The following is a 24,357-nucleotide window of genomic DNA, read 5'->3' as shown; positions in this document are numbered from 1 at the left end:
CACCATGAAGCTCCTGGTGTACAGTGTTTGTGTTGGTGTTAATGCCAGAGCAGGTTTGGAATATTCCAGTTATTGAGTCAGCATAGCACTACGCACCTTAGCACATGTGGCTGAAGAGTGTTGAGGTTAGTTACAGCTTCATATGTTCTTCCACTTCAAGGGAGAACGATATTTCATAAACTGTTGCAACAGTGTCTTATTCAAGTTCCACATTCAAATTCACTTTAAAAGGACCTATTCTTTCACAAATCTTTGTAATGGCAGAGTGCATGGCTGCATGTGGGACTAAATTAAACACCTGAATTTGGTGATTAAGAGGGCTGGTCCAATACTTTTGTCCAAATTAGAAAATGAGGGCAGATTAAAAAAAAAGTCCTGTGTTTCTGTGGCCTAAAATCTCCTGGATTTTCACTGTACACCCACACTGATAGTGAGCAGGCATGCACAATTTTTCACATCATTTCACATTAAATATTCTCCGCTAGACACCACATAACATTACAATATCCTGTGGATGTCTTTATATTTTGTTTGGAAAATGGGAATTCAAGCAGCGACTTATTGACACGTGTGCAAACATTCATGGAAATACAGTATAAAAACCAAAGACCATGTCTGAAAGTCAATATTGGACATGGCTACTTTATTCTTCAACACAGCCTGAACTCTGTCTGAAATATTGCTCAGGAATAGTTCTCCAGGCTTTTTGAAGGCCATTCAGTGCTCTTCTTTGCTCATCTTTTATTCCATTCTATGAAAAGATGATCCCGAACTGCTTAAATAATTGTGAGGTCTGGGTTCTGGGGAGGTCAGTCCGTGACTGATAGTGTTCCACTGTCTCTTTTTCTACCCAGTTACAGTGGGGCAAAAAAGTATTTAGTCAGCCACCGATTGTGCAAGTTCCCCCACCTAAAATGATGACAGAGGTCAGTAATTTGCACCAGAGGTACACTTCAACTGTGAGAGACAGAATGTGAAAAAAAAAATCCATGAATCCACATGGTAGGATTTGTAAAGAATTTATTCGTAAATTAGGGTGGAAAATAAGTATTTGGTCAATAACAAAAATACAACTCAATACTTTGTAACATAACCTTTGTTGGCAATAACAGAGGTCAAACGTTTACTATAGGTCTTTACCAGGTTTGCACACACAGTAGCTGGTATTTTGGCCCATTCCTCCATGCAGATCTTCTCGAGAGCAGTGATGTTTTGGGGCTGTCGCCGAGCAACACGGACTTTCAACTCCCGCCACAGATTTTCTATGGGGTTGAGGTCTGGAGACTGGCTAGGCCACTCCAGGACTTTCAAATGCTTCTTACGGAGCCACTCCTTTGTTGCCCGGGCGGTGTGTTTTGGATCATTGTCATGTTGGAAGACCCAGCCTCGTTTCATCTTCAAAGTTCTCACTGATGGAAGGAGGTTTTGGCTCAAAATCTCACGATACATGGCCCCATTCATTCTGTCCTTAACACGGATCAGTCGTCCTGTCCCCTTGGCAGAAAAACAGCCCCATAGCATGATGTTTCCACCCCCATGCTTCACAGTAGGTATGGTGTTCTTGGGATGCAACTCAGTATTCTTCTTCCTCCAATCACGACGAGTTGAGTTTATACCAAAAAGTTCTACTTTGGTTTCATCTGACCACATGACATTCTCCCAATCCTCTGCTGTATCATCCATGTGCTCTCTGGCAAACTTCAGACGGGCCTGGACATGCACTGGCTTCAGCAGCGGAACACGTCTGGCACTGCGGGATGTGATTCCCTGCCGTTGTAGTGTGTTACTGATGGTGACCTTTGTTACTTTGGTCCCAGCTCTCTGCAGGTCATTCACCAGGTCCCCCCGTGTGGTTCTGGGATCTTTGCTCACCGTTCTCATGATCATTTTGACCCCACGGGATGAGATCTTGCGTGGAGCCCCAGATCGAGGGAGATTATCAGTGGTCTTGTATGTCTTCCATTTTCTGATGATTGCTCCCACAGTTGATTTTTTCACACCAAGCTGCTTGCCTATTGTAGATTCACTCTTCCCAGTCTGGTGCAGGTCTACAATACTTTTCCTGGTGTCCTTCGAAAGCTCTTTGGTCTTGGCCATGGCGGAGTTTGGAGTCTGACTGTTTGAGGCTGTGGACAGGTGTCTTTTATACAGATGATGAGTTCAAACAGGTGCCATTCATACAGGTAACGAGTGGGGGACAGAAGAGCTTCTTACAGAAGACGTTACAGGTCTGTGAGAGCCAGAGATTTTCCTTGTTTGAGGTGACCAAATACTTATTTTCCACCCTAATTTACGAATAAATTCTTTACAAATCCTACCATGTGAATTCATGGATTTTTTTTTTCACATTCTGTCTCTCACAGTTGAAGTGTACCTCTGGTGCAAATTACTGACCTCTGTCATCATTTTAAGTGGGGGAACTTGCACAATCGGTGGCTGACTAAATACTTTTTTGCCCCACTGTATGATTTAACTCCATTGGCAGTGTGTTTGGGATCATTGTCATGCTGAAAACTAAAGGAGCTTCTAATCAAGTACTTTCCAGATGGTATTGCATGGTTGATCTAAATCTGATGGTACTTTTCTGTGTTCATAAGTAATCAATTTTGAAAACATCTCCAACAACCATAGCTTAAATGCAGCACCAAACCATGACAGTGGCTGTAAACATTTACTGTGTACCACTCTCCTGACTTCCTCTGTATATTTTTTATGATTTGAACTAAAGATTTTGGAATTGTCCTCCATAATACCTGCTGTCACTGATGTTCAATACAGTTATTATGTAATTTGGCTTAACTTAGCCTTTCTTCCCTGTTTCTCTTCCTCAAGAATAGCTTATTGACAGCCACCCTTACTCTCAGACCATTGCTGATGAGGCTTCAGTGAACAGTCGATAGATCAAATGAAGGACCAGATGCATCTCTCAGGTCTATGTCAGATTTTTTCCTATTTCTTGAGTACGTGACTTTCACATACAGATCATCTGCTGTTGATAGTGCTTTAGGCCTCCTACTTCTTCTTTTGTCCTCCACTTGTCCAATTCCTTCAGTTTTTTTTAAGAACGCTTTGCACGCCATGCTGAGATAAGCCAAGTTTTTGGCAAATAGCTCTCCAGGAATCTTATTGGTGCAAAAATACTATTTTAGGCCTGTCAAACTGTCTTATCTTTTCCATTATTTGTAGATTCAACTAAAAAAGAATGGGAACAAATTATTTGGATTGTGACAGGCTGCTAATACCAAAGTGCCTTAAGATATGATTTAAAACTGGTTCTTTGTCAAGCTGTCTGTTATTTGTAGAGACAACACTGGTTACACAACCTTGAATTACATGCCTTTTGTTTACTTGAATGAATGATTCATAGGTCAGTGTTAAATTGCTTAAAAAAACAAAAGAAAATTCCTCTCAAAATGATCAGGTGCAAGGACTGGACAGAAAATAAGTGAAAAAGCAGCCAATGTTCAAAGAAATTCTTTGAAAGACCTTCAGAAAGCCTGGAGAGCTATTGTTAAAAACTGCGGGAAAATCTGGCTCACGAGAAGTAATATAGCAAAGAAAAGAGGGGTGGCTCAAGACTTTTGCACAGTAATGTACAGTGTTGGAAAGTTTTCTTCTGAAATGTAATAGGTAACTAATTACTAGTCAATAAAAATGCAGTGCATGAAGTAACCATGTGCTTTACTGACACATTACTAAGCAGTCCAGCAGAAATGTCCAGCAGGATGTCTCTCCTGGTTTCACATGGAGCATTTTAGTGTTGAAAGCTTTCTCATGGCTGATGAACAAGCTTGACTCTGACTTTGTACAGATGTCAATTATATGCCAAAATGCATTTTTTTCTTCTTTTTGCATAATTGTGTAGTGGTTTGTCCCATTAGTTTGCTGAAAAATCTGACCACTCCTCAGTGCAAACTCAATTGAGCTGCAAGATAATTTGAGTATTTCTTTTTAAAGTTTAAAGTGCCACAAATTTTAAAACTTTTCAATAATGATGTTTTACTTTTTTTTCTGGAGCGAGCTCTTGGCAGATTGTGTGCTTAGGATCATTATACCTTTAAAAGGTCTATTTCTGGTTCAAACTCGGCTTTTAGATAGATGGCCTCATGTCTTCAAGCACTTTGGTAAAGAAAAGACTTATAAAGAAACAATCTAAATGCAAATCACATTGTGATTTTTATTGCTACCACATTGGGCAGCGACATTTAAGTCATATTAATAAGTTACTGCAAGAAAAAAACAAAGCTTAGTAATGTTTGGAAACAGCTTGTATCATATTGCTGCCCCTTTTGCTGTAATCTGAAAATGCCGGTTTAAAGTGTATTATGCAGAGATTTCTTTGCCACTTATCTGACATTTTAAACCACATGGTATCTAATGTTCAAGAGGGATGTGTAGTGGTTAGATTGTCGTCTGGCGGCTGTCAAACTGGAGGCGTTGAGCCTGTGATGCTACTTATTAGGAGATGGGATTAGTCTACATATTATGTACATTAGTATACATATAGTAATCCATCGACAGCACGGCGACTAAGTTTCTCACCTTATCAAAATACCCATACAATACATACACTCTCCATAAAGAATGTATGAATTTAATGTGTTCAGCCCACTGGAAAAACACAAGATGAAAGATCTTTGACAGTCATTAAAGACTTTTTTTTTGGTGCTGGTAAAAACTACAGTGTCATATAGGCCACTTAAAGTTCAGGTGTATAAATATCATGTTGCATGCCCTGGAGCAGAAGTGAGTACATAAAGCCAGGGAGAACTATAACTCTTACCTTCTCATAGTGGATGAATCTGCTAGCCTACAGACTGAAAGAGAAAAAGGCCATGGACTAAGGTCTCTATTTAGTGTTTTAACTATTCTTCTTTGATTCAATCCAGTCTGAACAAGTCAAGGTCTGAGAAATGGAGTGAGCGGGACGAGTGTTATAGTGAAGCAGAAGGGAGTTGGGGATGGCGGGGGGTGGGGGGGTGCATAAGAGGTGTAATTGTGTTTTTCATTGTTAAACAACCTTCAGAGAGAAAGGCAACCACTACCAATATTAGCAATCAGGCCTTCAGATTGAAGATAGAGATGAGAAATGATGCGCAGGGTGCATTTGTAAAAGAAGAGATCTTTCAAAAATGATTCCTCGCTGCTGCCACCCTCTTTTCCTGTGAAATAAGCATGCGGGACAAACTTCTGCTTTCTTTTCATGCCTGGATTTGCTCAGTGATCACATCACAGAGTACCAGTTGCTCACATGCGGACAAGGCTGAGGAGAAAAATGTGATTAGGCTTCTTTGGCGACACAACTTTAACACCAACAGACTGTGGTGTAGGATGTAGTGCATTCAGCATCCTGTATACACACACACACACACACACACACACACACACACACACACACACACACACACACAGGCATGCACACATATTCACTCAGCTGTTTGCCTTCCTGAGTGTCTGGTCTCTTTTCCTCTTTCTGCTCTGCAGAAGCAGATGCGGAGGAGCAGAGATAACTCTTAACTTTGTTTTGACACTTTTGATTAAGGACCATTGAAGGAACACCTGTATGGCGGGAGGGAACAATGCACCAAGCCCGTAGAGAGATTGATTTTGTGCATTAGAGAAGCAGCCTTTGTCTAAAGCCACGAGGCCCTTTGTTATGCTAACCAGCCATGGAAGATTTCCAATTCAATTTCACCTGAACGCTGGTCAGCCGCACGCTCCATTGTATGGCGTCCCTCGGGCCCCGGCGGCCCCCCCACCACCGCTGCCACCGCTGCCTCTCCCCTGTCGTCTCTCAAACTGCAATTTAGCCACTGAGGAGGGTGCATTTGTATGTGAGCGAGTTGGGTTGTGTGTATGTGTGTGTATTTGAGGGGTGGAGGGGGGGTGCTCCGCGGCCTAGATTGACAGCCGACTGGATACTCTTGCCACAATATTCGCTGCATCCTGTCCTTGTGTGTGCAGTGGGCCGCGGAGAGGATCACAGTGAAATGAGATGATATTAATTATCCTAATCCTGATAGCTCTCTCTGGAACTCTGCTTCCACTCATCTGTCTCAGGAGAGGACTTGGATGGTCAGACAGAGAGAATGTCAGAGAAATGAAATGAAAGCCGGCAGATTCAGTAGAGAATACTCCCAACAAAAAGGCTGCCTTTTGAATAAGGTAGTTTTGCTGTTCTCTCTGTCTTTTTCTTTCCCTTTCACGATTTCATGGTCACGCAATTGTCCTTCCTTTTCCAGTGTTCTGCTCTCATCATGTAACTAAGAGGTTTTTTTTCTCTCATTAGCCATCTTAAAAAGAAAACTTTAAGAAAAAACTGTGGCCCAATAAATGCAAAAATATGGAATCAGTAATCGTATATGTCCTGTTAAACAAGATGAATGTTAGTCGCCCGCTTGCTCTACTTAGTTTGGCCAAGTTAAGCCTGTGCACATGGTTACATATGTGCAGCCTTTTGAAATTATTATTTATATTTGCCAAATTATTTTCAGATAAATTAAAAGGGGGGAGCCATTTTAATTGAATATCTCTCAAAAAGAGCACATGATAATTGAATCAGAGGGGGAAAGGCAGGCTGCATGAATGGGCCTGTGTTACATAGAGATTCGTATTAAGATCAAGTCTCTACAGTGATGAAATAACACAATGCTCAGCTGCAACCATTGACTCTAATACATGCAATAAGAGAAACTTCTTAACTCACTCATTATGCTTGATGATTGTATTATTTTAGTGGCGTCACACTCCAGTAGGCTGGTTTTGATAACACGACTTTCAGAGCTCTCAGTCATTAATTAGTTTTTTTCATCTTTATATCATGAAAAAGCTGTGTTTTTTTCTGCTTCTATGAGAAATGCAACTTTCAATTCCTTTAAGTTGGAATTGATGTATGTGCCGCACCTCCAGGTTTGTGTGTTTATGCCATACTCGTTTTGTCTCGCTCGCCTATGTGAAATTTCTTAATAGGGGCCGTTTGTATTTTAGCAATCGAACACGATGTGGGTTTGTGCAGTTTATTTTTCCGTGTTTCAAATTAATTGATTTGTCGTTCATCTGTGTGTTTGCACGGTTGTTTCCGATTCTGATAGTTCTTTGTTCAGTAATGTAGCACATCAACATAAATGTGCGCGCAGAAAGGCCTAATCCTGGCCTCAAGTGGAGGTACAGTATATTTAGAGAGCCTTTGATTGTGAAGGTTGTTATTATTGAATTTGAGTGACGATCACGGTCGTTTGATCATAAATCAATGCCTCGCTGTTACGTTACGATGTGCTCAAGGGGACGCAGAAGTGTAGAAATTGTTTCATGGGGGCATTTTTGCGTTTCTTCATCTTCGAGGAGCTCTTGTCTTCTCTCTTGAGCTCGCCCCGTAGCCTGATGAGACCCCTGCAGGCACCTCACTTACTCACTCACTCACCCCCTGAAACCACTGCAGCAGACAAAGTGAGAATAGCTGTTTACCCCCTTGTGCCTGAGGTATCAGTGCCAGTTTAGAGTGGCACATCTTCCCCCTCCCACCGCTCTACCCTTCAATAGGCTTGTGAAGTGTGAAGTATATTTTTGTTCTCGTGTTTTTATACCAATTTTAATTCCACAGCTGCATATCTGAGAAGCAGGATTTCCTTGGTTGGCTTCCCAGTTTTTCTTTCTCTCAATCTCGCTATTTCCCTCCCTTGTATCCTCCCTCTCCATCACCCACCCCAACTCCTTCTCCTAACCCTACAATCCCTAACCTCTCTGTGTCGCTCTTCCCTGCTCCCCCTCCCAAAAAAACCCTCCCCACCCCCTTCCGTTGCCTGGGGGCTGATTATTTTAGTGGAAATACCGCCATCGTGTATCGCTGCCAGATTCTGCCAGCCCAAGCCTCTGCCACCCCGTCCCTCCTTCCCTCCCCGCCCCCATACCCACATCCCTCCACTTAGAATAACCAATCTGATGATGTGACAGTTTCTTTCTCCCCGTAGAAAATCTGCCTCTAACCCTTTTTCTCTCCCTCTTGCGCTTTGGATTCCATCGTTGTTTGACATGTTATGGAAGGGTTTCAGCTTCCCACCTCCGCAATCCTTATTCTATCCCAGGGAAGCGGTTGGCATGGGAATCTAATACTTGGCAAAGAGGGCAAGGATGGAGGGGAGGTGGGGTAACTTAAAAAAAAATCGTTTTTAACACACTCTGTGTAGTTTTTCTTCCTGAAATATCCTCTTCATATTCTTCTTCCTTTGATTTTGTGATTTTGTGTCACTTTACACAAAGTTTACAAGGAATTATTACCCCAGTGTTGTGTCTGTGTGTGCGTGCGCGTGCATTTCTGTGAGCGCACTCATGTTTGCTTGTGTGTCACGTAACTATGCCAATGGTCTTTGTTTCTTAGGTCGATGGTCATTAGTTGCCATGGCACTTGCAGGAGGAGAAATCAGGTCCTGTTACAACGCTTTGATGAGAGAGACATAAAAACCTCTTTCTTCATAACACCTAGAGTTGTAACTCAGTTTCACCCGTCAGCGCCCGCGGTGAGGCCAGCCTCAGTTTGCAGACACGTAGCCTAGCCTAAAGCGTGACTGATGGCTCACTCAGATTCCAGATTCAGAAAGCACCTAGAAAATGTTCACTTCCATGTGATGGTGGTCATTAACTAATTTTTTGTCATCATCTGCCATCACATTCTTTGTCATGCAATCATACAGTTAGAATTTGCCAATTACGGCCCGCTTATGTTGGTTTAAGGTATTTTAGGCACAAGGTTAGCCCAGAAGAGGTTAATCAAGGCTCTCTTGTTACATTGTCTCACTTAATGTATTGCCCAGAAGTGCTCCCTCTCCCTCTCTCTGCCTCTGTCTGTCTGTTTTTCAGAATGGCTCAGCCTTGGTGGGATCTGGCCGCCTACAGATAACTGCAGTCTTTGTGCAAACCATTCTAAGCAGATACATACTGTTCCATTCAGACAGGGTTAGGTTATTTATTTGTCCATTCTGATCATTTACATGCATTTCCATCACGTGTCCTTGAACTGATATGTTTATTCAATCACTAATCTATGCACAAAGATGAATATGAAAGTAATCGTACAAAAGTGAACCGTAATTTAATCTTGCACCAATCAAGTCGTCAACTCATGTCCAAGTCTAGAAGCAGGCCATGTATACGATGCAGTGTACCGCTTATTAACATGTGAGCGAGAGAGAAGATGAGCGCAGATAGCCACATCTACACTGAGTTGTTTATCAGTGTGCAGTTCTTCTTAGCAAAGCTGAACAGTAATGGCAGCCCCCAGTGTGAGGCTGAGCAGGCAGAGCTGTCATTGTTTAACGCCTTCCCTGATTAGTTTACTCTCGCCTGATTAGAAATTAATTAAAATGATGACACAGATCCCAGCGGAGGAGAAGTAGAAGGGGGAGGAGGTGGAGGAAAATTAAGGGCGGAAAGGGGGGGTGGGGGGTGGGGGGTGGGAGGGAGGTGAGGTAAAGAGAGGAGAGGGTTAGTGGTTTGTTGGCGATGTCCATTGGGAAGGGGAAGTTAAGTCGGGGAGCGTTTAGCGGGAGAGTGAGGGATTTGGTGTGGATTGTGTGGTGGGCAAGAGGGGGTAAGGTGTTTTGGGGGGAGAAAGGGGGAGGGATGGGGGAGTGCAGGGAGTGGTGCTCTGGCGGGCGACAAACATGGCTTAATAAGTGACTCTTGTCGCAATCAGAACATCGTTTGCTCATGCATTCTAATGAGCTGGATGTCGCAGTGGAGATCAGTTCATGCTCTAATTTATTCAATATATTTTGTGTATTCACCCTGTTTATTTAATAACAGGGACTGCGCGCATTAATCAACATCTCAGCCATCATCACATCAGCGCAAAGACTCCAGAGAGAGTTTTCTTTCTGTTCTGCCTGGGTCATGTCACAGCTCCTCGGGACAACACTGCTGGCAAACATTGTGCCGCTGCTATCTTCTTCTTGGTTATTGCATCTGCAGACATGGTGAATGTTGCCACGCAAGTCAGAACAAAAGCCTTGAGTATTACATCGAGGCCTGATAACATCGTGCTTGAGCAAATATCGGTGCTGTAAACATTTGAGTGTGTATCTGAGGCTTACATGTCACTCATGGATGAGCTTGTAATTCGATCTGGTAATAATTCTCCCTGAAGTCGCACTCCTGCTATCCCACTGGAGCCCGGGTGTTTTTTTCTTCTCTTTCTCACTCCCTTGTTTGTACTGCCTTCATCTTTGCCTCGCTGAAAGCTGCACGCTGACTCGAAGGTAAACTTTTAATCAACAGCAAGAATGTAAAAGCGCAGCCATGTTGAGATTAGGACCCAAAGAATGCTGGATGGCAGGTGAGGTTAAACAGGACAACTTTTAACTGAACAAAAAGGTGAGGACGTAGAGAGGTGGGAACAAATACACAAGGCAATTTATAAGAGGAGCTAAGAAAACATGAAATTAATCTTAGAAGGGAAGACATCATAAATTTGGGAAACGGGCATCAAATCAAATGAAACAGAAGGCAAGTGACTATCAAAATAAAACAGAAAATGACAAAATAACCTGATAGGCCTTTACTGCTAAAACCTACTCAGTTTGGCCTATCAGTTCAACTTGACTACAGTTTTTAGTTTGGGGGTTTTCAAGTTTTCCATTAGGTGGTAGTTCTGTGGGCCGGGGTGCCAAACAATCTGAGTCGAACCAAAAAATGTGACGTCATCAGACTGCATGCCACTAATTGGCCGATCGGTGGCGTCACTCAGTGAGTCGGGAGAGCAACTCCTTCCCAAAAATCAAAAACGTCGTTTTTGAAACCCAGCAATGAAGGAAAAATCTCCACAACCAGGTCCAGATGCTTGCCATCAGTTTAGCAGCAGGGTTAGGGTTAGTCATCCACTGTCTTCTATTTTTCTGTTTTGTTTGGTCGCATACAAATGACATCATAGGACTTTCGACCGCATTGCTTTAGTGTCCCCAACCACATTCGGGTGGTACTCAGTTGTAATGTAAAACGACTGAAACCGAGCAGTTGAGTAGAGCTGAGAAGGTCCAAGTGGAAAAGAGGAATTAGAGACACAAATAAGAAGATGCAGCAGACAAGAGGAAATACTGAGAAACACAAGGAGACAAACTAGAGAATAACTAAAAAACCCTTTCAACTTTCAAAGTTTATTCCTTTAATCAAACAGCTGCTTTTCCTTTTACCTTAACACCGTCATTTTGTCTTGTCTTCTTTTGCACCTTCATGTTTTCCCCTCACCTTCTTCTTATTCAAGTCATAATGTAATCAAAATAGTAGGAGATGTGCCATAGGTGCCTGTGAGTGTGCATATGTGTGCCTCTGGGCCTTGCAGTGTGGAGACTAGTGGGTTTCCCATAGTGATGTGGGCCCGTGGTTCTCCTGGTAACCTAATTGGCATGTGTTTCCTGGCGGGTCTTATTGTGGCCTCTCCTAATCACTGTCCCCAGCCCTAACAAGAGCGGCCTACAGTATTGCAGCAGCACTGAAGGAGCATGTCTTTTGTTGTTTTATTTCTTTCTCTTTCTTCCTCTTGTCTGTCCTCATCCCCCTCGTCCTAACAGAGGGGCTCGTTGAGAAGGCCTGATTACCACAGTCAGATCCTGAAATGCATGTATTTGTGCGTGCGTGTGTGTGTTTGAGAGAGAGTGCACACCAAAATACATGTGTATATGAATGAGCTTACCATTCCGCCCCACACTAAAACCAGTTGGTTTATTGAGGCAGACTCCTTCCCAACTGAGCATGTAAACCCTAATTGGGAAATGCTTTAAATAATTTCTAATTAGTACAAGTGTGGTAATAATTGGCTGGGTAATCTGAGGATTAATTAGCGGTGTTGTGGATGTGCGTTAGTGAGTGACTGTGAATGAGTGCATGCATGTGTGCTCCATGAGCACGTGTGTGGGTCATTGTGCATGCGTGCATGTGCGCGTGTGTCTGTATGTTCGTCCACAGTCAGGCCTGGACGGGCGGTTGAATAGACCCCAGGTTCTGCAGCTTGCTAATGGAATCCTGTCCTCTCAAGGAGGTCTGTGGAGGAGGGAGGCCAAGACAGAAGCACCTTTGTTGGCCAAGTTGTACTGTGGGTGGCCCCCCCTGCCTGCAGTCCCTCATTTGTATCACAGTGGGCATCCACCCCCTCTCTTATGACCCCCACCTTATTTAACAGCTAACCTCGCCTCTACCTCCCCCTTCACCTCACCCAGCTATCCCAGCTCTCGCCCCCACCCCTCGTCGTGCACACTGCTCTCATCTTCTTTCTTTGGCTAAATGACACGTTTTATTTTCTTTGACCCAATATGCTCCCAAGCCCGGCTGTTGCTCCCCCTCTTCCCGTTTTTTTTTTAAATTTTACCTAGCTGTATTCTTCTGCCACTTTTTCCTCTCCAGTCACGTTCACCCTCTTCTACCCTCCTCCACATCTCCACATCCCCTCTCCCTATCTTCCTGTGAAGGAGAGGGCGAGCAAGCGCTGGGGCTCTTGAGTTGTGTACTTCCACCTGGTCTACCCTCTAATTACTGCATCCTTTCTTTTGAAAAAAAAAAGAAAGAACTGGAGGAGGGAAAAAAAAGAAGGAAATGAAGAACAAGAAGACTGCGACCACTTGTTGCTCCAAGCATTGGTTTTATAACACTCCCCACTAAAATGGTATCATTTGGTTTAGGATTTCTTTTCTTTTTTAAAATTTCTATAAAGACTTTACTTTGGAAAACATTTCAAGCAATGTGCTGTAAAGGATCTCTCTGCCATACTTATTTCCTCCTATATAATATTAAGCCTGCGCTCAGAAGTTTTGCCATCTCTGCTGTCATGTTGCAAATCATTCTTCCTGCCTCGCCGTCACCTTCTACCCGCCTTATCTCACTCAGTCACTTGCTTTCTCTGTGACAGATGGTTCTTGAGGCCATACAAATGGGAAGCAGTAAGCAAGTAAACAAACAAGCTGGGATCAATATCCCAGGAGACTAATTGAACAATGTCACAAACAATTTTGCTCCAGCCTGCTCTCAGTCATTTGTTTCACATGGCTCTCACCAAGCTTCAGAAGTACAGCTGGCAGGCAAGGCAGTGTGATCAAATATGTGTTAGGGCCACTCCCAAATATGTACTCACAATAATCCAGAGGTTGCAAACAGATGATCATATTTGAGAAGACGTGCTTTCTCTTAATGTTTAGGCCTTTGTGATTTGGTGTGCATTGTAAAGTTTTGCAGTATGCACCAATTTTATTTCAGTTCAGTCATCTGAATGTGTGCGTCGCTGATTCGTTTGAGCAACAATTCATCTTTTAAATTTTTGCACATCGCGTGCTATTTTTTAATATTTTATATTTCCACTCTCTCTAAACTTAGCATCTACTAACACACACACACACACACACACACACACTGATTTAGCTAATGGTGCTCCAAGGTGCTTATCGCTTCCTTGCTAATCTGGCTGGCGAGATGCATTTACAAAGGTTGTAGATTTATTACAGACGCATCTCCCTCCGCAGTTAACACACATATGGGGAAGATGTGGGTTTTACAGTGGGTTTTAAACTGTTCCTATTTTCTCAGTGATGTATACTCAATCCATGAGGCTAGTCCCGGGGTCTGGCCCATTCTCTGACATTTACTGGGCTGGTACAAGGACGTACCCTTTCCCTTCCCCTCCTCTTCCTCCCATTCCTCCCAGTTAATCAGACTGGTGTGAAAAGGAGGCTGATAAGCCCATTGTCTGGCTGACAATGTCTTGGTGATAGGCCCGTAGTGGCCAACTGGATGGTGTTCTGTCCCTTCTCCTCCTGCATCAACCCATCCCATATTTTCCTTGCCCTGAACCTTTCTGTTCTCGCCCCTCCCCTCTCCTCACCCTTTTATCAGCCCTTCTTCACCCTTTTCTCAAAACTCTTACCCCCCTCTGCCTCTGCCATGTCTGTAACCCCCACTCCCCCATGCAGTCCCAAGCTTTCCCTCGCTGACCCCTCTCTTCTTTCCCCTCTCTGCTCACCCTGCTCTTCCCTCTTTTCCATAGAGTGGCGCGGAGCCACCAGAGGGAACTCATTAGTGCACTGCTCCCAGGTTAATTGGCTAGCTCAAAGAAAAGGACTGAGAAAGAAGAAATGAATGAGAAGAACACCCACTCTGTCCAGGGAGAAAAGAGAATCGACCGGTGTGTTTCTCACACTGGCAGCTCCTCTAAACAGTGATGCAGCTGCTGTCAGACCAGATGTGATCCTCTCCTACTGATTAGCACTGCAACTTTACTAACAGTCCATGCAGAGGGGGCAAGGCCTTGGCCTCTATTGTTGGATTTATCTACTGTGGAACTATGTAACAAATCTGTAAGGCGCCCCATGTGACAGGTTCATATTTCTCTAAGAAAAGAAAAACGATAATATCAAACTGAATTGAAAGTGTTATCTGCTGGCTATCTGGATGAGTCTATGCAGAGATGGCGACTGCAGACTGCGCACGCATCTGTGCATTCACAAGTCCATAAGAGACTCACCAGAGAGTGCTTCAGTGCCCTGGAGGGCATGGCACGGCCCTCTATGTCCTAAGAAACAGAGGAAAATGACTCTTGAGGGAGTGTGTGGTAGGAGTGGTGCTTATGACAATACCAGGAGTGTGTGAGTGGAGTCTGGAGTGCTGTCCACTCTTTAATTAACTACACCACTTCCTGTCACCTTGGGCAACCAGCACATGTCAGCCAGATAACAACTGGCCGCACATTGTCAAAACAACACTAAATAAATCAGGATCTTGTTACATCAATTGTGGGATTTGCTTGTGTTTGGCAAAAACCTTATTGTCACGATGTTAACGAAGATATTTTTACATAAGTGATCTGCATCTTTGCAATGGACGTGTCTAAATTTAGTAGTAGCACAAACAATCTGATGGTAAATACTTTATATTGTAAATTACTCATAGTTGTGAAATTACAATCTCAACGGCAACTTTAATAGTTTTAATGATAAGTTTCTGGGCATAATTCAATTGAACATCAAGAATTTGCTCTCAACTTCAGAAAATAACTTTGTCAGGGTATTTTAACTGTACAACAACAGAATTCGGGAAATTTTGGGTTTAGTTCACTTTGAATCTTTATCTTTCTGCAAGCAACAAGAATACAGAAAACACAAACACACTAAAAATACATTCAGCAGTCATTAATAGTCCTGGTCTTACATATGTAATGTGACTGACAATACACTCCTAGAGAAAAAAGCAAACAGCATACATTTTAATAGCTGTATACAGCATTTGAGGCTTTAGGGTGAAAAAATATGTGAACATTTCTTTGGATCTAATTTTTCTAAAACTAAATCTCTGACAGGAAGAGAAGATGTCAAATTCCTCTGAAGGAGGATTTCCCAAACTCCCATATTTGCTTTCTGTGTCATTGTCCAGCTACATATGCCTGACAAAGAGAGACGCTGCTCACTGCTGATTTACTCATATCTTAAAAATGTTGCCCAGTGGATTTCTGTTTTGCCACCAAGTCACCGTGGACAGGACTGATTCTGCAGTAAAACGGCAGAATAGCAACTTTCTCTTCAACTTTCTGTCAACACATTTGAAAAAAGTACAGTGTTCATATATTCAATTTCTCACTCTTTTATGTGCGAAAGCCAGGAGGGTTGGACCGCAAACCTTACAATTACCGTGCAGCCCGGCTCTATTACCTCTTATGTAAATACCATATTATTGGTCGAGGATTTTTAAGGCTCAAAATTATAGAGAAATATAGAGTTGGGAGTATGTGACACGGGAGGCCTGCGTAAATAACAAACAAAGCTCTTTTTCTCTGTCTCTCCCTTTCTTCTCTTTTTCTCACCAGCGAGATGATAACAGGATCAGTGGTTCGCTGGGCTTCAGCCAGCACAGGGATCATATTCATATGAGAGGGGTTGAGACTCTCTCCAGACTGCACCTAACGGAGTGGGGCGGATTAGGAGTAGGGATAGCAACAGCATTAGTCACAGGCTCATCTTTTGCCGTCTTCACTTCTCTTCTGGCTGTGTTTCAGTTTGTTGGACATCACTGCTTGTAACACCCCCCACCTCAGCACCACCACTAACACACACACATGCACAGCATAGACACACACATCATACTCACCTCCCCCCTTGTCTTTTCAGCTGAGAGAGAAAGCAAAAAGCAAGACAGGGGGGCACTGCATAGATTCGCTGCCATTGTGTGTCAATCATTCTGTGTGTGTGTGTGTGTGTGTGTGTGTGTGTGTGTGTGTGTGTGTGTGTGTGTGTGTGTGTGTGTGTGTGTGTGTGTGTGTGTGAGAAAGAGAGAGAGAGCTCTTGCCTCCAGTGATTAGCTCTGTCAATGCTGGGCTCTTGCTGCTTACAGAATAATACAGTAAGGCCTTGAGGAGCAGGAGGGAGAGAAGAGGAAGGCGGTATGCCTGTAGGTCAATGGTTTGTGTTATTGAGTGTGCATACCTGTGCTTGTGTGCGTGTCTGTGTGTGTGTGGGTGTGAGACAGAGAGAGACTGTGTTTACGCATCCGTCTTCTGGACTATCTGTTTGTGTGGGAGAGTGTATTTTTGGAAGCGAATTCAAGCTGAGTTGCTTGGTTTTGTTAGACAACGCATGAAATAAGAGGTGGATGTCTGAGCCTCAAAGGACAAATTCTGACCACCTGAAAAGGAAAATAATTAGTGCAGTCGGATCACACGCACACAATGGCCACTTCTTCATCCACTGGTCAGTTAGCTCTACACACCCTTCCCCTCTCTCTCTCTCTCGCTCTCTGAGTTTCTCGTTATGTTTTGCAGTCTTGCTCTCTCTTCTCCTCTGAGACACACACACACATATGCACACATCTTTTTGCTCATGTCATAAGTGGGTGTGCAGAGTATCGCCTTGAGCTGCAGATGAACATGAAATAAACACAAACTAGGGTAGTGACAGTTTTAAATCGGCTTTAGATCACTATGAAAGGTAAAGGATTAGGATGCTTTTTTCAGTCCTGAGGAGATAGGACACAGTCTTGGAGGAGAGCCCACTCCTCTCAGCCCACTGTGGGCCGGGTGTCTATCTTCTAATCTTCTAAAGCACTCTTACACCATTTGCATGTAATATGGCCTACATAATAGTTAGCATATGCCCATTTATATAGGCCATGCAGAAAAGGCTTTGGAAAATGATTGGAGAACAGGTTTTTTTGTGCGATCTTTCATCGATTTCACCAGTTTCTGCTTCATTTCTATTTCTCCATCCAGACTGCAAATTGTACTTATGATGCTGTGTGTTAATTCTTTTAGGTGCAGCTGCTTTTTAACAGCTATATTTTTATATTCACATAACAAAATTTAAGAAGCAATTAACGTGCTCCTGTGTTTGGCCTTCAAATCCTTAAATTCTCCAATATATGCTATTTATTATTTCACTCCTGAGTCTGGCAGTTTAAAAAAACAAAAAACAAAACGGGTTAAAATTCTCCACAATGACAGCCTTAAATTCTGCATTTAAGGCTGTCATTATGATATAAAGAATTCTGCAACAGATAACATTTTTATTTACATAATTTGTAATATTTGATTAATTTTCTTATCAAACGGGGCCAAATGATAACAAAACTTTTAGCTGCTGCTTTCATAATAAACCGGGTTATTTTATTTAATCCGTGTTTAATGAATGCTTCCTATCTAATCGCGCTAATTGTGAATATATAAGCCACCGTGTAGGCCGTGCACTTGTTTTTTTTTCTGCCTTCCGTGGGTTTTGTCAGCTTTTTTTTTCTTCTTAAAAAAAAAAACAAAAAACAAAAAAAAAAACGTCCCGGGAAGACGTTTTTCTCTGTATCTCGCGTGTGTGTGCGTGTGTATTTTTCCTTTCTCCTCTTATATGCTTTCTCTCAGTTTCCCTTTCGAGTGCACGGAGGGAGCTCGCAACAAAATCAAATTAAATTTTCTATTGAAAATGTTGCTCTTGTTATTCAGATGCTGCTTTGGGGTCTTTTGTGTGATTCTAATTATTCTCCACTATCAGGACGGTCCACAGGGTAATTAGTCACTTCTCACCAAAGTCCTCCCTGCATCCTCAGATTCTTATCACCACAACTGTGACATTTTAAAAGAGACATTTTTGTCTCTTTTATGATAGCATTGAGTATTTTTTTCTTCCCCTCTTCATTCGTGTCCGCTTATTTTAAGCAATTTGGTGCCACAGTGCGCATAAATAGCCACTGCTTTTCGTAAATGCACCTGTTTTTTTCCCCTATTTTTTCCTCCGGTGGTGTCGAATTGGAGGCGACATTGTAGCCCGTGCTGGAGATCCCGTTTTGTGGACAAGCACAAACGTTCCTCCGTAACAATCAGAGCCATAATGCCGTGTATAGGAACAGTGTCCTGAAATCAACAGGCGCCGGGGAACAGGTGCTCCGGCCACCGCGAGAGGTCCATAGCAGAAGGGCATTTCAGCGTGGGCATGGTTCACAATGAATTGCAACACTTACACTTTGGTGGTGTTGGTGATGATGGGGGGACTGGTCACTTGGATGGATCCTAACAGTCTTTTTAACGGAAGAAACAAACTCTGTCGAATATTTTTTTCAGGCAAAAAAACAAAAACCTTGAAGGGGAATAAAAACAAGATGGAGACCTTGAAATATTTACACAATCAGACAGCATAAAAATATTTATTTATTTCTAATAGACTCTAATAGAGTCTTTCCTTCAACCCCCCCCCACACACACACACTTTAAAAATATCCAGTCAAGTATAAATTGTTGCTTCAAGTCCAAATCTTTGCCTATGTTTGCTGATATTTAATTGCTGAAAATCGACTCTGCTGCTGATTGTTGCACAGCGGGACCCCGCCACCTCCACTACCAAGCATTTATTTTATTTCTGGTTCATGTGTTTCCTTCTGCTGTTTTCAGGAGAATTTTAATCTTAAAGCCTGTGCAGTGTGGACTAATAATGCCTTTGTTTAGTCTGTGATTAGACATGGCCACCTCGTACCTCTTAGTTGTAATTTAAAAGAAAACTTTTTTTTTAAATGACAAAATTGATTCCTTATTTTCAGATGCAGCATCAAAAACACTTCTAAAGCAATTTTACAGCATTTTTTTTTTTAACATACATGTGCTTTACTGCTTTACTGGATGCATCAAACCTCTTCCCCCCCCCCCAAAAAAAATCCCTATTGCTCATTTGTGCCACCTGTAGGTTGTGACCTTCGGGGAGAGTGTGTGCCTCATAAAAGAACTGCAAGCATGAAGAATAATATCCAGTCAAATAGTGTGGTGGCTTTAAGGAAGCTGGTGAAACATGATTTATGCCCATTAAATAATTAAGAAAAATAGCACAGGGAGGAAGGAAACAGGAGACAGAATGGGGACAGGCAGCAATGGTCAGATCAGCAGATCTTGGTCCAGGCTGACAGCTGAATCAGTGATGACTTACCAAATTAAGATGAAGTGATAACAAAATAATCACGAGTGCATGTCTGTGCAGCGAGTCTGGCGTGTCATGTCTGTGTCCGTGTGCCTGCAAACATCAATTTATTTGTGTTTAACGCACTGCCTAGAAAGTGTTGATAATATGTGATTTTTAGTAGTTTTAGAAAGAGAGAAAGGAAAATGGAGAGTGGTGGTTGTGCCGGGGTGATGGGTGGGTGGGGTGTGGGGTGTTTTCTAATCAGAGTCACTGTCGTTTTTGTTGTCACCTGCTCCCAGACAGACAAAGTGGCATTTCCTGACTGTTCCCATCCCCGTCTGAGTTATCTGACACCCAAAAATACGGCTATGGGGAAGCAGGGAGACGAGGCACCACAGCCTTATCCCGGTAAGGAGATGGCTTCTTATCAGATCAGGCTAGGAAGTTTATTTTATGGACTAAATCTGGATAGAGGGGATAAAGAAATGACACATCCCTTGCGGACACAAAGGGAGAAGGAGATTAGTCCTCCAGCAGCATATATGGCTTTAGTTCAACCTGACAGGCAGCGGATTGAAAGGTCATGAAATAATAATCCCCCTATTCTTCTGCTCTAATCCTACGAGGGTGTGTTTCACTATGGGAACGTATAGGCTGAGGCTATGTGCTGCAGGGTGGATGTTCATTTTATGTTGTCACTGTATTTAGATAGGCATCCAACACTGATTTAAATTAATTAGACTAATTATGATTGAAGTGGGGTTTTTATGATGGGTGTTACTGCCAACACGTCTGTGTCTGGCTTTTAGGCATCCCCCCCCCCTTCTGTTTTTGTAATTTATGGTTGTACATATGCTAGAGGTTGTTTTCTGCACGTTTGACTTTTTTATGAGACAGATTGAAGGTTAAAGGGACATTACAAGACTCTCCCATCACCAGAAGGCTTTCGCTTCTCCACCTCACAAACATTAAGCATCAGGTGTGATACTTCAGTCCACTGTGTATGTGTGTGTGTGTCCAAGTATGTGCATTATAAAGAGGGAGAGATTATACGGTTTGAAAAGTGTGGTCCAGCCCAGTCGGTGTGCGTGTGTGTGTGTGTGTGTGTGTGTGTGTGGGGGGGGGGGGGGGGGGGGCATTTCTTATGTGTTTAGAGAGTGGTGGGTATAGACGTGAAGGGAGAGGGTAGAGTCTGTCCAACAGCCTGATAATCAAGCATCGAAAATGAGAGAAATTCAGTGCAAACTAATGTGTTCCACACAATTACTCGATTAATAATTCTTATTCCATTATAGTGCCATGGAGACTCAGAGAGAGAATGAGGGAGACGGTGGGAGAGAGATTTTCTGAAACAGGGAAGGAGACGAGAGAGGGAGGCGGGAGGGAAAAGAAAGAGAGAGAGAGAGCACATCAGGCATGAGATCTGCAGTGGCTGTATATTTCCCAATGCCTAGTTAAGGCTGCAAGGCAGGGGTCAGGAAACTTAATTATAGCGTAAGTGGATAGAAACTGCAGAATGATAAAGAGAAACATGCAGACAGATTGGAATGGCAAGGACAGGTTTAATACTATCTTCTCCTGTCTGCTTCCCTCCCACAATACAAGCCAGACCTGCAATCACACAAGGAAACAGCCCATACACCCTGCCTGACAATAACACTAATGCATATCAAAATTACATACTCCACAACTGCAAGGCATTTTGCATGGCCACTATTACTTTCCAATTTTGTGAGTTCAAGAAAATACATATCCCATGTAATGGTGATATCAGAGGAGTGTATTTCCATGCTCTCTCTCTCTTTCTCACTCTCTCTCACTCTCTTGTGTGTGTGTGTGTGTGTGTGTGTGTGTGTGTGTGTGTGTGTGTGTGCGTGTGTGTGTGTGTGTGTCATGTCTTCTGATAAGCGTTCACCTGTGGTTGAACAAAAGTTATTAAAACATATCTACACTGACGGAGCAGCTGAATAAATAATCTGGCTTTTTTTTTTTTTTTAATTTTCACTCCAACATTAATTCTTCATCTTCTCGTCTATTTATTTCCCTTAATATCTCAACGTGCAGATTTTTTTTTTCCCAGAAAGCCCATGTGTGTCTTGTAATTCCGCATGTCTTGATTTGGATTTCAAATCACTGGGGCTCAATGGGTGTCCCAATACGCCACTGTCCGTTGTGTGAGCTTCGCAATCTATTTGCACTGTATAAGATTTGCATATCTGCTGCTCATGAAGCAAGGCTTTAATTTCCTCCTGCTGGAGATAAACATCACCTTGTTGGAGCAGATGGGTGGAGGCAGGATGGGGTCAATGGAAGAAGAAGCAGGACAATGGCATTGGTTCAGGCACTGAACGGGCAGAAGTAATAAAATTGCACAATTTCCATACGATGTCCTTTTTGGGGGGGATAAATTAGGATCAAATGTGATATGAGGGGATGCTGCAAAATTCAGTGGAGGAAAGAACATTTGGATACCTGCCTCTTGAGTACATACAAGACAAAATTTGCGAACGTCTGTGTATTCCTGTTTTGTAAACTATGTTTTGAAGTTATGGACATGTGATCCCCCTCCCCCAAAAAGGGCTTCAGACCATGATTTTTAACTGCAAATTTGTTATATTTCCAGTTAGCTTCCATATATATGATCATCTTCATATACTTTGTCTCTGTCAATATCTATATTGAGTATAATTAATAATCTCCACTGAACTAGTGTCTATTTCTTGCTACTGTTGGCGTATTGTACTGATCGCATTAGACGAGAGGTGCCACATTTCATGAATTAGAGTGTCAACTAAGCACCTTTCTTATGACAATATTGGACACAATGGAAATGATTAATTAGCCTCAAATAGATGGAATTTAATCAGTGCCTGAGCTGGAATTCAGTCCACATTTAAGGAGGTAAATTGGATGTAAGCTTGCACAAAGTGAACTTTTCATTTTTACTTTAACTTACATCATGTGCATTGTGGGAGGTCACACATTGTTCAGCAGCATTTGTATTAGAGGGGGGAGACCGGGATATAGCAAGAATAGTTTCTGAACAGTGAGCAGCTCGTGCGGGACTTATGTAAACCACTAGTTATTTGGATGTGGAAACGTTGTAATTATTGTACTTCTACAGGGGATTGCTCTGCTTCTGCCTTGGGGGGAGGTGGGCAAGGCTGGGGGGTTACAATAGGTTAGAGGGGTGGGGTGTGTGTGAAGAATGGAACACTCCAGTCTTTTATTAGCTTGCGTTATCTAATATTTATTTAGTTATCATAGACACCAATGCAAATCAGGAGTTATGGAGCCTGCTAATGACACCAACAAGAGTAATTAATTAAAAAGCAGAGGTGCGTGTGCCCGCACGCGCACGCATTGTACATACGTGGACCCTCATGTAACAAGTTCATCTAATTTTCACAACACACAGTCAGATAAGATGACAAGAGGGAGGAAAAGGCAAGAAATCTGCATCACAGTGTTAATTTAATCAGACTTCAGTAATACCTCTTCTTTTCCCTCTCTCCCCAGGCAGCTCGCGGTTTCTCTGCTAGCTTGAGGAGAAGATGAAGGGAGCTTTCAGCCTCTTAGAAGATGAGGGTTAAAGAACGGAGAGATTAAGGAAGTGAGAGAGCGACTGAAAAGAGGACTGGGGATTATGTCATCTACAATTGATGTGCTCTCTTAATGTACCTTTAAACATGTGCCACTGGGGCCTGCTTTTATAATGTCTATTCACACATGTGAAGGGGTGGGACGGGGTGGGGTGGGGTGGGGTGAGGGGGGTTGAAGTATTAACCCAAAAATACTTTGCAACAGATGTGTGGCTCATGTATTGATAGTAGTTATCAGGGTTTATGTCACTTTGATATGTATACAGCATGTGAGAAATCGTCTTTGTCAAAGGAAGTCCATTTCTGCTCAGTTTCCCATACACTGCCATGCATTGTACTGATCTCCATATCAAAAAGAGATCCTTTATCGAGTGATCATAAGGACAAAATGTGTCTTTATTCCGCGTCTTCTGCTCAAATGAAAATGTTCCTGCAATCTGGTCCAACTTGGACTATGAGCAAAGGATTTATTAAATTGATTCTCCTCTTCGCGCTCGAAGGAATTGTCTCTCAAATTGCTGCTTGTCTCAACAAAATGACAGCGGAGAGTGTCTGTGGAAGATCTACAGATCTTATCCATACGAATGTTATGGGGTTAAGTGTACTTGTAGGTGTGTGTGCGCGTATACTGTATCTGTGTGCACGTACGCTTGTCTCCGTGTCTGTAGTGTGTGCAATCATTCGATTAAATCCACAGCTATCACTAACGGGATTAGCTGAGTGGACAGCAGAAGTCTATCATTGCTTATTGATTTCTTCTGATTCCCATCAGCCCATCAGGGCAAGACATTCTGTGAGTGGCCCCAGTGGGAATCACTGCTACCGGCCGGGGTTAATGTATTGTAGCTAACATATCTGAGAAGGTTCAAAGCAGGCACCAATCTTTCTGTGTCAGGAAAAGTCGAATAAGTCAAAGCTATCAGGGGCAACAGATGCTTCTGTCTCTTCCTCTTCGGTGTAAAATATACTCTGACTCTATCTCAAGTGAACTACTTGGCGTCGAGTTGGATCAATTGAGTTTTAAGACAGCAGTGTTGAGCAACAGTAAACAGAAGGGGTGTTCTTTTCTTTCCTATGGCAATTTTTTGTGTGTGAAACGAAACAGTGAACGTATTGGCATTTTTTCATATCCTTGGCTAGATCTTTCCTGTTTAACCCTAAAGCGCGGGGTTAATTGAATGGTGAATTGCTTTGTGCTGTAGTCAAGCTGAAGATTCCACAGCATTTGAAAACTTAAAAGACAAAATACAATAACCCGTACAGACCAGTCACAGCTATTTGTGGTCCCCAGGTGCATTCAGCTCGATTTTTTAATTAGGCTGCGTGTCACCTACAGTGCAGCCAGTGGCATACCCTAGGAATTATGG

At 42.7% G+C, this 24,357-nt stretch overlaps 1 long non-coding RNA gene across 1 annotated transcript in view; it reads left to right on the top strand.

The window, feature by feature from the left end:
- The window catches only part of LOC146556555 (uncharacterized), a 43,082-nt gene extending 20,004 nt beyond the window's left edge, over nucleotides 1-23,078 (top strand). The window contains exon 3 of the long non-coding RNA XR_014888916.1: nucleotides 22,908-23,078. This is a non-coding gene — a long non-coding RNA (uncharacterized LOC146556555). The remainder of the gene's footprint in view (nucleotides 1-22,907) is intronic.
- Nucleotides 23,079-24,357: the final 1,279 nt, after the last annotated feature.

Source organism: Mchenga conophoros, linkage group LG16, assembly GCF_057382185.1.
Source record: "Mchenga conophoros isolate Kocher_MC1m ecotype Shallow Benthic linkage group LG16, M_conophoros_male_GT1.1, whole genome shotgun sequence".
In the NCBI taxonomy this organism is placed as follows: domain Eukaryota; kingdom Metazoa; phylum Chordata; class Actinopteri; order Cichliformes; family Cichlidae; genus Mchenga; species Mchenga conophoros.
The sequence above is the reverse complement of the archived record's forward strand: the minus strand, read 5'-3'. Positions and strand labels throughout refer to the sequence as shown.